Source organism: Podarcis tiliguerta (assembly GCF_965153285.1).
Source record: "Podarcis tiliguerta genome assembly, chromosome: 12".
NCBI classification, from domain to species: Eukaryota; Metazoa; Chordata; class Lepidosauria; order Squamata; family Lacertidae; genus Podarcis; species Podarcis tiliguerta.
Window position 1 is genome coordinate 51,297,133 of NC_139545.1, and position 17,033 is coordinate 51,314,165.

At 46.0% G+C, this 17,033-nt stretch overlaps 1 protein-coding gene across 3 annotated transcripts in view; it reads left to right on the forward strand.

Moving 5' to 3' along the window:
- Positions 1 to 15,073: 15,073 nt before the first annotated feature.
- LOC310660908 (mitogen-activated protein kinase kinase kinase 3-like) overlaps positions 15,074 to 17,033 on the forward strand; it is a 111,064-nt gene continuing 109,104 nt past the window's right edge. The window contains exon 1 of one of the 3 annotated variants that reach the window (XR_014503667.1): positions 15,074 to 15,656. The gene's annotated coding sequence lies outside the window, so the exon portion shown is untranslated. Of the gene's footprint in view, positions 15,662 to 17,033 lie in introns of all 3 variants that reach the window. The other 2 variants (XM_083406433.1, XM_083406434.1) reach the window with 2 other exon arrangements.

Here is a 17,033-nt window from a genome sequence, read left to right on the forward strand (position 1 = left end):
AGAGTTGGTTGCACTGCGGAGCTAAACTAACGCAGCCTGACAGCTGTATGAAGCTTTTGTGTAACTCAGCCCTCCAGTTAAGTAACTGGGCCCTCCCTATATTATCTGTTCAAAAAAGCTTACCTGGGCTTTCCTATACAGTGGTACCTCTGGTTAAGAACTTAATTCGTCCTGGAGGTCTGTTCTTAACCTGAAATTGTTCTTAACCTGAAGCACCACTTTAGCTAATGGGGCCTCCCACTGCACGATTTCTGTTCTCATCCTCAAGCAAAGTTCTTCACCTGAGGTACTATTTCTGGGTTAGCAGAGTCTGTAACCTGAAGCGTATGTAACCCGAGGTACCACTGTACTTAGCTGCTTGAATAAGCTTACCTGATGGACCAACAGGAAGATGTTCCTCTCTCAAAAAGTATATTTGGAAAATAAAGAATGCAGACTATTTTCCAGACTGGAAAAATGCAGTATACGTTTACTAGTAGGACCCATCATTTGTGTGACAATAATTGCACAAAGCTGTGTTGATTCTATCACCTACATCTAAGCACAATGATCATGGCCTGTATTTTGTTTCCCCTCCGACCTCAGAGCTACCTTTCATCTACAGTATCCGGTACTCACACACGTGTATGTGTCTGTGTGTACACTGCGCACTCAAGAGTGCATACAGACATTGGGATTATTGTTTTGCTGGTTATACCGCTAGCAATTCTGCTGCAGTTTCTCATGTTTCTTTTGTACTGCGTTACTTGTGTTTGGGAACGTGGCTTTTTGATCAATGTGCCACCAAGTTGCACCAAGTTTGCAGCAGTGTTTGTGGTGTGACGCAACAGTAGACCGTTGTTCGGCATGTCACCGCCCCTCAAGTACATGCATGCTTCTTCTTTTTTTCCCCTCGAAGAAGGCAGGAAAGGGCTGCATTCTGGAATCCTGCCCCCAATTCCATCCCACAATTTTCCGGGTTAATGGGGTTTTTTCGGGAAGCAGTTAACCCAGAAATGTGCACTAGATTCTGCTAGATTCCAGAATTGGCTTTCCGCCATGTGAAAGATCACATAAAATGTGAAAATTATTTGAGGAAGGAGATGTCATGAAAATGGAATAAAGTAGATATCTTCGAGACCAAAAGTTCATCGAGGACTGGGGGAAATTTGTTGAATATCTGAAAAGTATATGTGATGTGCAAACAACGCTAGTGGGTTTTAAAGAAGCGCTGTGAAAGTTGAGATATATTGTTAAAAAGAAATTGATGGTGCGAACGAAGACTAATGGCAATAAAAAACAGAAGAAATGTGTAATTGAGAGGTAAATACGGATGATTGTCAGAGGAGCTGAAGGAAGTCCAAACAGAGTTAAATTTGTGAAAATTTGGATAAGATCGTATACTTGTGTTGAAAATTAATAAAAATTATTTTTTTAAAAAAGAAAATGGAATGAAGTACTGCCTCATACCCCGGTCTACTCATGGTAACATTCAATGATTATATGGAAAGCTTGCGCCATAATAAAAGGTGTCAGTCTGTTGCAGCAAAAACAAGGAACAGTCTCATGGCACCTTAAAGACTATCACAACTGCCTTGCTGGAAACTGGTGTAAGCTCACCGTAAATCTCTTGCCATGAATGGATATGTCAAATGCCAAATCATTAACCAAATTTTTGGTATTGTTTAAATCCTAGATATTGTCCTCATTCTTTTGTGGGTCTGAACATCCACCCTCTTGCAAAGTAGATTTAAGCATTCTTTTTTTAAAGCAAAAATTATTCATGTTTCCTCTATCCCTGTTGATTTATTCGACTTCCTATTTGCAATGGAGCTATATTTAACACTTCTACCATATTTGTATTGTTCACCAGGGAGGTAATCGTCTCATCTTAAAAGTCTGCCTTTGTTCACTCGCTTTTCACGTCTGACGTAAAGTGGCTTAAGTAATGACTTACCATAAAACAGCCTGATTTGGGCAATGTAACTTCGTGTGAGATTGTGGGAAGGCTAGGACGGCTCATTTGGACAACAATCACAGGGGAAATTGAGGCAATTACCTCTGACATTGAACTCATGATTTGGGAACTTTAGCCCAAGGAGGCTCACAAATGCTCCTCTCTGCTGAGATTGCGTGGTGCTGATAATGCCAAGGCTGCAGGTTTGATTCCCGTATGGGACAACTGCGTATTCCTCAGGGTCCCTTAAAACTCTACAATTCTATAATTAAGGTTTTTTTTCCAAAAAAAATTATTCATTTTATAACACAAATAAACAACACAAACAGAAAAACAAACAATACAAACAAATTCTTGTCTTATCCTTATTTTTTCTTAACATTGTTAGGTGAGCTTCCCCAAATCCCCATCTGATTTTCATTTTACCTCATCTTTAGCAGTTTACATATATCATAATTTTTAGCCATTTTTAAAAATCACACTTACTTTTACGATAATAATCTTCACATTTTATCCTTTACAAATAATACTCTTTTAAAATACACTATCTTCTGCTTCTAACCCTACAGCTTGTATCCACTTCCAAAGCTATTCTAAGATTTAAATATGAACATATTTTTTTCAAATATTCTTTAAACTTCTTCCAATCTTCTTCCACCATCTCTTCTCTCTGGTCTCGGAGTCTCCCAGTCAGTTTGGCAAGTTCTATATAGTCCATCATTTTCATCCCAATTCTATGATTATGAGATCGCATAAGAGCAGAAATCTTTTGCCCAATGTGGGGCTTGAACCCACAGCCCTGAGATGAAGAGAATCATGCTCTTTAAGAGTCATTGGTGGGCGGGGCCATAGGCAAAAGTGGGTGGGGTCTTGAAGGTAAACTTTACCGTTGGACAGTAAGCTATTTTTCTGCACAGACACCTTCCTTCTGCGTCCAGACTAGCAAGAGGCATCATCATCGGAGTTTAAGGACAAATTCAACCCACTTGGGGTGCGAAGCAGGAGAGGTGGTCTGGGGTTGAGTGAGGTCTGGGTACAGCTTTGAGGACCAGATATAAAAACCATCGAGGTCTGCATTTAGACTCTGGGCCTTGGGCATTCAACAACTGGTTGGTCATTTTAGATTAGTTCCTGTGTTTTTGGTGGGTACCATTGCCTTAGTTGTCTTTGTTTCCATGTTTTGAGGAACAAAAGCAGTTCACAGATAAATTTGGTCCCATGGCAAATAACCCGTTCCTTTAATATTGCACTCAGAATTGCACTTTGTGTATGTCCATAGTGACTGTGTAAAGGTGAAAAGGTAAAGGACCCCTGGATGGTTAAGTCCAGTCGCAGATGACTCTAGGGTTGCGGCGCTCATCTCACTTTCAGGCCAAGGGAGCCAGCGTTTGTCCACAGACACCTGCTTCTGGCACAATGGGACACTGTGACAGAAACCAGAGCACATGGAAATGCTGCCGCAGTGGTACTTATTTATCTACTTGCACTGGTGTGCTTTTGAACTGCTAGGTTGGCAGGAGCTGGGACAGAGCAATGGGAGCTCACCTCGTCGCGGGGATTCAAACAGCCAACCTTCTGATTGGCAAGCGCAAGGGTCTTGGTGGTTTAGACCACAGCGCCCCTGTCTCGCTGAAAATTGAACAAAACTATAACTTAAAAAGGGACGTGGGTGGCGCTGTGGGTTAAACCACAGAGCCTAGGACTTGCTGATTAGAAGATCGGCGGTTCAAATCCCCGCGATGGGGTGAGCTCCCGTTGCTCAGTCCCTGCTCCTGCCAATCTAGCAGTTCGAAAGCACCTCAAAGTGCAAGTAGATAAATAGGTACCACTCCGGCGGGAAGGTAAACGGCGTTTCCGTGCGCTGCTCTGGTTTGCCAGATGCGGCTTAGTCATGCTGGCCACATGACCCAGAAGCCAGTAAAGCGAGATGAGCGCCACAACCCCAGAGACGGCCATGACTGGACCTAGTGGTCAGGGGTCCCTTTACCTTTATAACATAAAAAAAATAATAATGAAAATAATGATATAAAAGGGTAAAGAGTTATGTTTTCTGTAGGTCAGAGATGGGCAAAGGTTTCCTTGATCTCCTGGGTATCTTTGCATCCAGGCAGAGACATCACCTTGCCAACAAAGGTCCGTATAGTTAAAGCTATGGTTTTCCCAGCAGTGATGTATTGAAGTGAGAGCTGGACCATAAAGAAGGCTGATCGTCGAAGAATTGATGCTTTTGAATTATGGTGCTGGAGGAGACTCTTGAGAGCCCCATGGACTGCAAGAAGATCAAACCTATCCATTCTGAAGGAAATCAGCCCTGAGTGCTCACTGGAAGGACAGTTCCTGAAGCTGGGGCTCCAAGACTTTGGTCCCCTCATGAGAAGAGAAGACTCCCTGGAAAAGACCCTGATGTTAGGAAAGATGGAGGGCACAAGGAGAAGGGGACGGCAGAGGACGAGATGGTTGGACAGCGTTCTCGAAGCTACCAGCATGACTTTGACCAAACTGCGGGAGGCAGTGGAAGACAGGAGTGCCTGGCGTGCTCTGGTCCATGGGGTCACGAAGAGTTGGATGCAACTAAACGACTAAACAACAACAATATTTATGTTCTTCCTTCAAGGACACAAGGCACTTCTGGTTGTGTGCCAGCCCTGGTTGTGTGCCAGCGTGTGGAAAAGGTGAATGTGCCCATTTTAACCACAATATACTTCGGCAACACATTCCTCTTAGCTGCTCCCCAATACATCTACCTGCAGCCCAAAATGCAGAGGCAGCAAAAAACCTCATACGTGAAGTGGCTCAAAAAAGTGTGTTTTACGGGTTCAGTTTTGTCAAAAGGCAATCACCAGTAGGTGTCGCTGAAGGATTAAGTTTCATTTCTGAGTTTTAGGTCCTTTCTCTCTGCAGCTTTGGCTGTCAAGGAGGACAAGCATCACTCCCTTTTCTTTGGAGCAATGTCTTTGTTTTGCAGGATTTAAATACTAACCATCCAGAATCAAGGCCGCGTGTCTTTCATTCCTTTGCATTCCCCCTCACTGCATCTTGAGGATCTTAGAGCTGAAATAGAAATGATTCACGATTATTTGTGCTCAGGGTGGTTAAGTGTGATTTTCCCTGCTATTTGCAGCTCCAAAACTTTCAGGGGCAGAAACTTCTTTGTTTCCAACCAGTGCATGTCCTATATTTTCCTGCTGAAATCCATTTATACCACAAATATTCTGGATTCTCCTGTTTTTGCTAAACTAGAATCCAAGAGTGTACCTCCAGACTTTAGGGGAGTCTTGCAGAACAGCCAACAAAGTGGAATGAGATGTAGATGGTGCACTCTTATTGCATCAGATGTTGCAGAATACATGTACAAAAAACAAACAAACCCACAGCCTAGTGGAGGCCTTAGCATAAAACACATACAAAAACAAAGTTCCTTTCCAGCTCTTGGGCCTGTGGAGAGGTTTGACTGAAAATATGTGCAGTGCCTAGTGCAGGGGTCAGCAAACTTTTTCAGCAGCGGGCCAGTCCACTGTCCCTCAGACCTTGTGGGGGGCCAGACTATATTTTGAAGAGAGAAAAAATGAACAAATTCCTATGCCCCACAAAGAACCCAGAGATGCATTTAAAATAAAAGCACACATTCTGTTCATGTAAAAACACCAGGCAGGCCCCACAAAGAACCCAGAGATGCATTTAAAATAAAAGCACACATTCTACTCATGTAAAAACACACTAATTCCTGGACCGTCCACAGGCTGGATTTAGAAGGCGATTGGGCCACATCTGGCCCCCAGGCCTTAGTTTGCCTACCCATGGCCTGGTGAGATCTAAGAAGCGAGACAGGAGCAGTACAGTGGTACCTCGGGTTACATACGCTTCAGGTTACATACGCTTCAGGTTACAGACTCCACTAACCCAGAAATAGTGCTTCAGGTTAAGAACTTTGCTTCAGGATGAGAACAAAAATCGTGCTCCAGCGGCGCGGCAGCAGCAGGAGGCCCCATTAACTAAAGTGGTGCTTCAGGTTAAGAACAGTTTCAGGTTAAGTACGGACCTCCGGAACGAATTAAGTACTTAACCCGAGGTACCACTGTACTCAGAAGGCAGATTTTAAAAACCTTGTGTTAACTCACCTCTTCCCACTGCCAGCAGAAGTAGCATTCACGAGCTGCGCTTAACAGGAGACGTGTAGATTTGCTCAAGATATTGACATTGCGGAATCCAGAATTATCTGCATGCAGAATCTGGACACATGGGACATAGCTCACTAAAGTGCAATGTTAAAGACTGTTTAGGGGGTGTCGGGAAATGAGTTAGCACAAGCATATTACAACCGGAATCACTGCTGTCATTCAGTTGCCCCCCACAGAGACCCTTATTAAAGGACCAGGATTTGCATCTATATAAAGCCCAAAATTTGTAGCCCCCCCCTTTTGTGCGTCCTACAAATTGCTGCTTACACCTTTGACTCTCCCCTGCTGTATAAAAGCAACACTGAGCCAATCCTAAACTCATTATTTAAACCAAACAAGAGCTCTTTTTAACTAACCCAAGCACTTGACGTCCCCCTCATTTGCAACAAATCCCCATTTGCTTCAAAATGATCTCCCCGCAGGAAATTTGGAGGTTTTCCCTTTGTAAATAGGATGGTGAACGGGGGGGGGGTATGTGTGCTGTGGGGGGGGGGGACCGATTCACGGTACGGAAAAACCACAGAAAACAATCACAGGCCGATGGGCCGCTTACGCACAATTTAGTTTATAAATGGATTTGTGTGGAAAGTGGCCGCTCTGCTCCACAGACAGCACACATAAATCTCTTATCTCAGAAGCCATATGTTCTCACTTCCTCGCTGGGAGGTAAAATAAGACCCACTCTGGTTTGGAAACAAGAGGCAGAAGTGGTCAGCAGGCGACAGTACTTAGAGAACACTGGATTTAATTAAGGGGGCAAAGAGTTGGTTCCTCTATCCAACAATTTATTTATTTTTTACAAGGAGAAAGAGGAGAGTTTTTTTGGGGGGGAGGGCAGTTGGAAAAACAGCCAAGGGAAAGCCACCCACCACTGAACCTCTGTGAGATTAAATATACCGTAGTTATCCATGAAATTTACCTAGTAACTATATACCCTCCAACATTTATCTGAGGAAAATAGGGATGGCCTATTTCATCATAATGGGACGCGGGTGGCGCTGTGGGTTAAACCACAGAACCTAGGACTTGCCAATCAGAAGGTCGGTGGTTCGAATCCCCGCGACGGGGTGAGCTCCCGTTGCTCAGTCCTTGCTCCTGCCAACCTAGCATTTTGAAAGCATGTCAAAGTAGACAAGTAGATAAATAGGTACCACTCCGGAGGGAAGGTAAACAGCATTTCCATGCGCTGCTCTGGTTCGCCAGAAGCAGCTTAGTCATGCTGGCCACATGACCCGGAAGCTGTACGCCGGCTCCCTCGGCCAATAAAGCGAGATGAGCGCTGCAACCCCAGAGTCAGCCACAACTGGACCTAATGGTCAGGGGTCCCTTTACTTTTACCTTTATTCCATCATCATCATCATCATCATTTTAACATTTATACCCTGCCCATATGACTGGGTTGTCCCCGCCCACCCTGGGCTGTTTCCAACATCTATAAAAACATAATAAAACATTTAACAAACTTCCCTATATGAGACGGCCTTTGGAAGTCTTCTAAAGGTTGTATATGTATAAGGTAAAGGTAAAGGTACCCCTGCCCGTACGGGCCAGTCTTGACAGACTCTAGGGTTGTGCGCCCATCTCACTCAAGAGGCCGGGGGCCAGCGCTGTCCGGAGACACTTCCGGGTCACATGGCCAGCGTGACAAGCTGCATCTGGCGAGCCAGCGCAGCACACGGAAACGCCATTTACCTTCCCGCTAGTAAGCAGTCCCTATTTATCTACTTGCACCCGGGAGTGCTTTTGAACTGCTAGGTTGGCAGGCGCTGGGACCGAGCAACGGGAGCGCACCCCGCCGTGGGGATTCGAACCACCGACCTTTCGATCGGCAAGTCCTAGGCGCTGAGGCTTTAAACCACAGCGCCTCCCGTGTGTGTATATGTATAGTTACTACTTATCTCCTCAGCTCAGGGGTCGCATAACTCCATATCCTCCAACATTTCTCCAACGAAAATAGGGACGTTCCAGGCTCAAATCAGAAACTGGGACGGCTTCTGTAAATCCAGGACTGTCCCTGGAAAATAGGGACATTTGGAGGGCCTGCAACTATGTTTAAAAAAATATTACAAATAATGGCGCTATTAGAGCTCACTCCAATTTTTCAAGGGACGAGGAGGTCCAGAGGTTCAACGCTTAGCCGTGCATGGTTTCCTTTGGAAAGAGGGTGTTGAAGGGTTATAAGCCACTGGTAATACTTCAGTTGTTGTTTTTTTATAATAATATTTTATTAAGATTTTCACAAAAAGAAAAAAGAAAAAAGAAAAACACAAAAATAAAAAGCAATTAAAAACAGTCCAGTCTTTCATGACATATCTTGCATTTGCTTGTTTCTCGGACCTCCCCACACCTCCCCTCTTTGTATTCCAATTCAATTTATTTATTCAGCAAATCCTTTCCCTCTTTACCTTTATCTTAATCTTGATCTTAATATATTATAGCTTTAACTTCCCACCTGTTAACATTCCATTTTTGCATATTCTTTCATAACATTATTGCTAAAAACCCCTTAACCTCAATCCAACATCATTCTAACATTCATTGATTTTGCAATATTTCTGTAGATAGTCTTTAAATTTCTTCCAATCTTCTTCCACCAACTTTTCTCCCTGGTCTCTGATTCTGCCGGTCATTTCCGCCAATTCCATATAGTCCATCACCTTCATCTGCCATTCTTCCAGAGTGGGAGTTTGTTTACAAATGTGGAGGCTGAGCATAGATGGATATCCTTTTCATCCCTGACTGGTGGCCGTCCAACCTCTGTTCGAAAACTTCCAGGGACGGGGAAAGCCCACCACTAAAATGCTTTGAGTGAGCAGGAACTTGCAGAAGGTCTTAAACACAGAAGCTGTTGGCCCTATTTTTTGCTCCATAAGACGCACCTGACCATAAGACACACCTAGTTTTTAGAGGAGGAAAACAAGAAAAAAAAATATTCTGAACAAAACAGTGGATGTATGATTTTTGTGGTGCGGGCTGTAGCCATGATCATGCCATGTGATCAAAAATCCTGAGGATCCATGGGCTTTTACCTCCCCCCTCCCAGGCAGCCTCCTTTATCTCTAGCGTCCCTTATCTCCCTCCCCAATCACTTGCCGATCAGCTGCTTCCTTTCAACACCCACTTCCCTCTTTCAAAAAAAAAAAAAAAAGAGCATGATCTGCTTTTCGCCCCTGGGCAATTTGGTTCCAGGGACCACGCATTCGCTCCATAAAACGCGCAGAGATTTCCCCTTACTTTTCAGGAAGAAAAACGTGCGTTTTACGGAGCGAAAAATACGGTACTTACTGCTCTGATCAGTTCTGGCTTTTGCCTAAACCAGTGTGTCAGCTTTGTGTCCCAGAACACAATGCCCACCGCCGGACTTCGAATGCAAGTTTATACCTCCCCAGCTGCTGCAAAACCCCACAAAACTAAAGTATACAGACTGGGGGCCTTTAAAACAAGTTCAAAGGCCTCCTTACCCTGTGTCTGGGGCATGTCTCTCTCCCTTGAGAAGGAAGGGTTCCCTGGCATTCCTTTCGTCTGCAGACTGGATCTGCCGTTTGTCTTTGAAAGCTTAGCTCTATCTTCTCAGAAAGAGGAGCTAGCCAGGAGCAAGGGCAGTACCAGCGCGCAGGAGACAATGCGGAAACTGAGGACTTTGCCGCCGTTGTGATTTGGCGGAATCGTATTTTCCAGGACAATGTCAAAGGAGAAGATGCAGCGGAGATGTTTGTGCTCTTTTCAAACCAGATATTTGTGTGTGTGTGTGTGTGTGGAGAGAGAGAGAGGTAAAGAAAGGGACCTCTGACTGTAAGGTCCAGTCGCGGCCAACTCTGGGGTTGCGGCGCTCATCTCGCTTTATTGGCCAAGGGAGCCAGCGTACAGCTTCCGGGTCATGTGGCCAGCATAACTAAGCCACTTCTGGCAAACCAGAGCAACGCATGGAAACGCCGTTTACCTTCCCGCCGGAGCGGTACCTATTTATCTACTTGCACTTTGATGTGCTTTTGAACTGCTAGGTTGGCAGGAGCAGGGACCGAGCAACGGGAGCTCACCCTGTTGCAGGGATTCGAACCGCCAACCTTCTGTTCGGCAAGTCCTAGGCTCTGTGGTTAAACCCACAGCGACACCCTTGTCCTTTAAAATTGCACTGTACGTTTCTTACAGTAGGGCCGGGCCGGGCAACTTTCTTCAGCCCAGGACGGGATTTCCTCCCGGGCTGCGTGCGTGGCCAAATTCAGGCAGAGCAACGGACAAGACTACATCCCACCGATGCAAAATTCAGCCGTTCCTTCAACCTGCCCCAGAATCTCTCCAACCAGGCAAGCAAGAGGCTTCATCACAGTTCCAGGACGTGATTGAAGCAGACAAAAGCTCTGCAGGGGCCACCAAGCAGGGCTGCTGAGGGAGCATGGCCAAAGAGAGTTCCCAGGGGCCAGATAGAAGGGCCTGGAGGGCCACATTCAGCTTCAGGGGCCAAGTGTCCCGCACCTCCTTCTGTGCTAGGAGAAGAGAATGACATGATTCAATATTATTATTTTCCTTTTTCAGGGAGTGGAGCAGGGAGACAAAGGGTGCCAGGTATTTATTTTTATTATTTTTATTATTATTATCCAGCCAGGTGTTTATTGTGGGATTATCCATTTCTTAATTGAATTAGTTCTTTTATCTTGCCCCAGGCAACGCAAAGGGGCTTACAACCAGTGCTGCTCATGCCTTTAAGGGGTTTTCTTCTTCTTCTTCTTTTTACGTTATATGCACACCACTGGCATCCAAAAGCCAGCCCCTCATTCAGTCAAGATGTACCCTTTTGGAAGAAAACCCAGTGTTTTTTTAAAAAAGAAGGCAACACGCTGTTTGTCATATCTGAATACTCCATTTTGCAATATTCAGGTCCCCTCTGAAAACAGTGTGGGAGATGATATTATGCGCGCGCAGACATGGATTGCGTTCTTTTCAGGTTGTGAACGGGCCTCTGGATCCCGTTCGCAACCAGAGGTACCGCTGTACTTCTTGTTCTCCATAAGTGGTCCATGTTAATAATAATAGATTTTGCTAAGCCCCAGTAATATGGCCCAATGCTGCCATCCGCCGCCCCCCCCCCCCCGCAGAGGCAGGAGGGGACCAAAAGCTTCTTGCAACCCAGCTGTGTGTTTACAGCATTGTTGCTACTTCCCAAAAGACCAGGTGGAGCAAGGCAGAGTGTATTGCGGCCAACCACCAGTTGCCTCCATATACGTGGCATTCGCACCACTAAACGCAGACCCCAAACAATACCGGAAAAGCCATTCTGAAGGAGCTGCAGGAAACGCGAGTTGTGCTTCCTCTAAGGCCAGAGGCACCGGGAGGGGAGGGGCCTCTGGGAGCAAGGATCTTCCTGGACCCTCGTCTGAATTTTCAAGCAGCGAAATCTCAGTATGAAAGAATAAGTCCCAAGTCCCACCACCGCGGCTGTGCAATATTTGGCCAGATGTAGCTGACAGGGGCAGGAACCTTGCTGGGCTGGGACAGAACACTTCCTGCAGAAAAGAAAAGCCTCTTCATTAAAGGCACAGGATCCTGTATCTGGAATGGCCAGCTCACCAAAAGCTACAGCAGCCTGTTCTGTTCCCTCCCCCCGCCCTGTGCCTGTAACAGTCGTGTGAGCCGCAAAATTAAGCGATAATGCTTACTTCCAGGTTGCAAAAAGCTGCGATCAAAGGAATAATTTGGAAGAGCTCAAAAGAAACTGTTCCGACCAGTGGCGTAGCATGGGGGGTGCAGGGGGGGCCGGCGGCACCGGGCGCAACATCTGGGGGGGCGCTCGCACTCGCAGCTCTCTGCCCCTACCTGGCTCACTCACTCTCTCTCACTGCAGTGCTGGCTGTGCGAATCCGATCCGAGCCGCTGGGTCGCCGCCCACTGTGGAGGGGAGGGTGCCAGGCGTGTGGTGCGGAGAGAGAGCGAGGGACTATCTGGGGGAGGGACAATGCAGCGCGGGGGGGGGGCGCAAATTACTTGCCTTGCCCCGGGTTAGGGGACGCAAATTACTTGCCTTGCCCCGGGTGCTGACAACCCACGCTATGCCACTGGTTCCGACTCTGTACGTAGTGTAATGTTATAACAGAGCTCTGATTTCCCCTGTGAATGTTCTGCGTGAATGTCCATACTTTTGTAAATTTATTAAAGGTTACAAATCTTAAAACAATGGTTTTTTTACCAATTTCACCAAGTGTCTGCTTTTGTTGAGAAGACAAACAAGAGGTTTTGTTTCACATGATCAGATGCTCTTAAGCTTGGGCGTTCCAAAAGTCTCCTACTTTTGAGTAGCCATGCAGAGAATAAAATAATAATAATAATAATAATAATAATAATAATAATAATAATAATAATAATAATTTATTTATACCCCGCCCAGTTGGCTGGGTCTCCCTGGGCGGCTTCCAACAAAGTATTAAAATACAGTGGTCCGTTAAACATTAAAAGCTTCCCTAAAGAGGGTTGCCTTCAGATGTCTTCTGAAAGTCTGGTAGTTGTTCTTCTCTTTGACATCTGGTGGAAGGGTGTTCCACAGGGTGGGTGCCACTACCGAGAAGGCCCTCTGCCTGGTTCCCTGTAACTTGGCTTCTTGCAGCGAGGGAATCACCAGATGTTTCAGATGTTCCGGACTACAAATCCCATCATCCACAGACAGTGTGTGTCTTTCAGAAGGCCCTCACGCTGGACCTCAGTGTCCGGGCAGAACGATGGGGGTGGAGACTCTCCTTCAGGTATAAGAAAAGCCCTGCTGGATCCTCTTTTCACAGCAGCCAACCAGATACCTGTGCAAAGTCTGCAAGCAGCGCCTGAGTGCAGCAGAACTCTCACTTGTGGCTTCCAGCAAATGGAATTCAGAATAATTACCTCCTCCCACCTTGAAGAAACAGTCCAGCCATCACGGTTAGCGGCTAGCGATAGCCTTTAAACCCCATGAATTTGTCTAAGCCTCTTTCACTGTCTCTTAGTGAAAGCCATCTAACTCCGTGGGGCTACCTTTGAAGGTGACCCGGAAACTACAACTAATCCAGAATGCAGCAGCCAGACCGGTGACTGGGAGCGGCCGCCGAGACCATATAACACCGGTCTTGAAAGACCTACATTGGCTCCCAGTACGTTTCCGAGCACAATTCAAAGTGTTGGTGCTGACCTTGAAAGCCCTAAACGGCCTCGGTCCAGTATGCCTGAAGGAGCGTCTCCACCTCCATCGTTCTGCCCGGACACTGAGGTCCAGCTTCGAGGGCCTTCTGGCGGTTCCCTCACTGCGAGAAGCCAAGTTCCAGGGAACCAGGCAGAGGGCCTTCTCGGTAGTGGCACCCACCCTGTGGAACGCCCTCCCACCAGATGTCAGAAGAGAACAACAACTACCAGACTTTTAGAAGACATCTGAAGGCAGCCCTGTTTAGGGAAGCTTTTAATGTTTGATGTATCACAGTATTTTAATATTCTTTTGGAAGCCGCCCAGAGTGGCTGGGGAAACCCAGCCAGATGGGCAGGGTATAAATAATAAATTATCATTATATTATTATTATTATATTTCAATCCTGATTAACTCACCTACATCCACAGCATTTAAGAGAGCCGGTGTGGAGAAGTGTTGAGCTAGGAGACCAGAATTCCCAAACATCACTAGGCCGGAATGAAGCTCATTGAGTGACCTAGGATAACCCTCACTTGTTCTCAGCCTAACCCTACCTCACAGGGTTGTTGTGGAGGACAAAATGGGGAGTGGGAGAACAGTGTGTGCTGCCGCCTTGAGGTCCTTGGAGGTAAAAGGCGAGACACAAATGCAAATAAATAAATAAGATTTGGATTTATTAGCTATGATCGTTGTTGTTTAAAGCATACGTTGCACAAAAAGGTCCCTAAATGACCCTTGTGGTCCCTTCCAACTCTACCAATATATGATTCTACGATATCTACATTGGCTCCCGGTACATTTCTGAGCACAATTCAAAGTATTGGTGCTGACCTTTAAAGCCCTAAATGGCATCTTGGCCCTATATACCTGAAGTAGTGTCTCCACCCCCATCGTTCTGCCCGGACACTGAGGTCCAGCTCCGAGGGCCATCTGACGGTTCCCTCTTTGTGAGAAGTGAGGTTACAGGGAACCAGACAGAGGGCCTTCTCGGTGGTGGCTCCCACCCTGTGGAACACCCTCCCATCAGATGTCAAGGAAATAAACAACTATCTGACTTTTAGAAGACATCTGAAGGCAGTCCTGCTCAGGGAAGTTTTTAATGACTGATGTTCTGATGTTTTAATGTATTTTTAATCTTTTGTTGGAAGCTGCCCAGAGTGGCTGGGGAGACCCAGCCAGATGGGAGGGGTAGAAATAATAATAATAATAATAATAATAATAATAATAATAATAATAATAATAATAATTTGAAGGCAGCCCTGTTTAGGGAAGCTTTTAATGTTTGATGACAATTATGTTTATTGATTTATATTTTATTTCCCCCCTTTTCCCTCTGTATTTTGTTATAAGCCGCCCAGAAGCTGCAGAAACCCAGGCAGATGTTGTAGTATTAAATAATAAAATTGTTATGATGATTGAAATAATAAAAATATCTACAGGTTTTTTTGTTTTGTTTTTATTAACACAAACAAAACAAAACAAAACAAATACACTAATGTTCAACAATCCTATATACACTTGTTTTCCAAAGCTTTCAAGCACGGACTTGCCTCCTTCCCTTCAACAGGTTTTTATATTAATCTTTCAATTATCACAGATCTACAGCTTTTAGAGGGGGGCCCACAAAGAGAATCGCGCGCTCCCAGGACTGGCTCTAGCCCTGAGCGGGAACCACCTGAGCAACGAGATCTCCCTCCGGAGAGCTTGCAAAAAGAAAGAAGAAGAGGTGGGAAAGGGTCCAGCGCCCGGATCCGAAAAGCGCCGACCCCGCAGAAGCCTTCCCGGGCTCCTATTGGCTGCGAGCGCCTTTGCCGTCATCTCTTCCTGTAGCTTTTGTCCCCGAGCCCTTTGCCGAGAGCTGTGCTCTGCAGCTGTGCAGGACGAACCCGAGAGAGCGAAAAGTTTCCAGGCGCTTGGCTATTCAATCCTCGCATCTTTTCTGTTTGGTTTTGTTTTTGCACCCACCCGGGCTTGATCCAGGGGGGCCTATTGAACCCCTCCACCTTCTCCTCCGTGATTCGTTTTCTTTTCTTTGCGTGCAAGCAGGAAACTTGTTGCGGCGGAGTTTTTCCTCCCCTTTCCGCGAAGAGGTGCGCACGGACGGATTGCATCAGGAGTTTGCAGCTGGGGAAAGCACTCAAATTCTGGATTTCCTTCTTTTCCTGGGGTGGGGTGTTCAGCTGCCGTGGACCTCTGAGGGGGCTTGGAGGCGAAAGAGGTCCCGATCCGGCGCCCCCTCCCTCCCCATCCTGGTGTGCGGAGTGGGCCCCCCCCATCTCAGCCAATTTTCCTCCGCCTCCTCTCCAAGTTTGGCATCGGGAAAAAAGGCATCGGATATGGAGCCCACGGAAGCGAGGACGACCTCATAAGAACTTCCCTCGACTTCTTGCAGAAACGAAAAAAGGCAAGGTTTATTTTATTTATTGCAGCTTTTCATGGAGGGGTAGAGCCTTAATATCCTTCCTCTGTCACCCATGTCACAATGTGCTTTGATGGAGGGGTGGTTGGTTTAGGTTGTGTGTGTGTGGTTTTTTTTTGGGGGGGGGACGACTTTATTTTATTTTATTTTTAGTGCTGCGGGATCGAGCGAAGTTTGTTGGGACTCCACCTTCTGAAAACTTTTTTTCTCCTCTCCTCTCCGCGTCTCGCGTTTCCTGTTTCGTGTTGTTGGCTCCTAAGACAAGCGTCGTCTTCTTAACGCGCGCCGCTCCGAAAAAAGCTTGCCAGATATTCCGCGATCATCCACCCAGCCCTCCCCCGATTCACCATAATCCAGTGACCTTCTGGGTTATGAAATGCTAAGTCAGTGATGGTGGCTGAGATCGAGTCCGAGAGCTGCAAAACTATAGCGATCGGTGGCACAAGCTTCCAAAGTCCTGTCTAAAACCTTATAAAGGTTGCATCCATGATTTTTTCATCCTATGAAAGCAGGATTTTAAAATATGAGTAACTTTGTTTGCTCTGGAACCTCTTAGTCCCTATCCAGATGTTCAAGGTTCAATTCTGAAAATTCTGATGAAATATATTTTTTTAGTGGGTGCCCATGTGCATATACAGAGTGTCTTTTGCTTAGCACAGAGTGATCACAACAAGTGTTCTAAAGTTGGGGGAAAGTTCTGGCTTGGACCAGCCCCCCCTTTTTACATTTTAAATCTGCATTTATATATGTGTGTGTATGTTATTGTCTGTTATATTTACTTAAGGTTTCTCTTTTGGGCGTTGCGGGAAGTAACTTTAGTTAATCTGCATACACAGCAGTATGCGAGAGAGACTTTGGGGCTGCATCGTTTCCTGCAAAACCAGGCTGACGTGCTTCCGAGGAGTTCATATATTATTTTTTTTATATACCACTTTAGCTGTGTTAAACAGTGGTTTCCTGCAGAGTTTGGCATTGCTGCTGCAGGTGTTGCTTTTGCAGCTGGAAATTCCTTTTGAGTAGGAGCCTCCGAACCTGTCCTGAAGGCTGGAGTCCAGCCCTGTGACTGGGGAGTAATAAAAAAGAGCGTTTCTCCTGCCCATGTGCAGAATTCTTTTCCCAACTCCTGCACGGATCTGGATTTAAAACAAAGACTGCAGGTCAATTTCAGACATGCTCGTGAACCTTGGCATGTAATAGCCCAGCCCAGCCAACAACAGTTTTGTGGATAATCTGTGGGTGTCATCCTGACAACACAGGGATGATGGAAATAAGGGGTGTGGCGCTCAACTCACACCCCTCACTCTTTATATACAGTATAGCACTTGTTTCAAAACCACTCCCCACTCTTATGCGCTGATTATC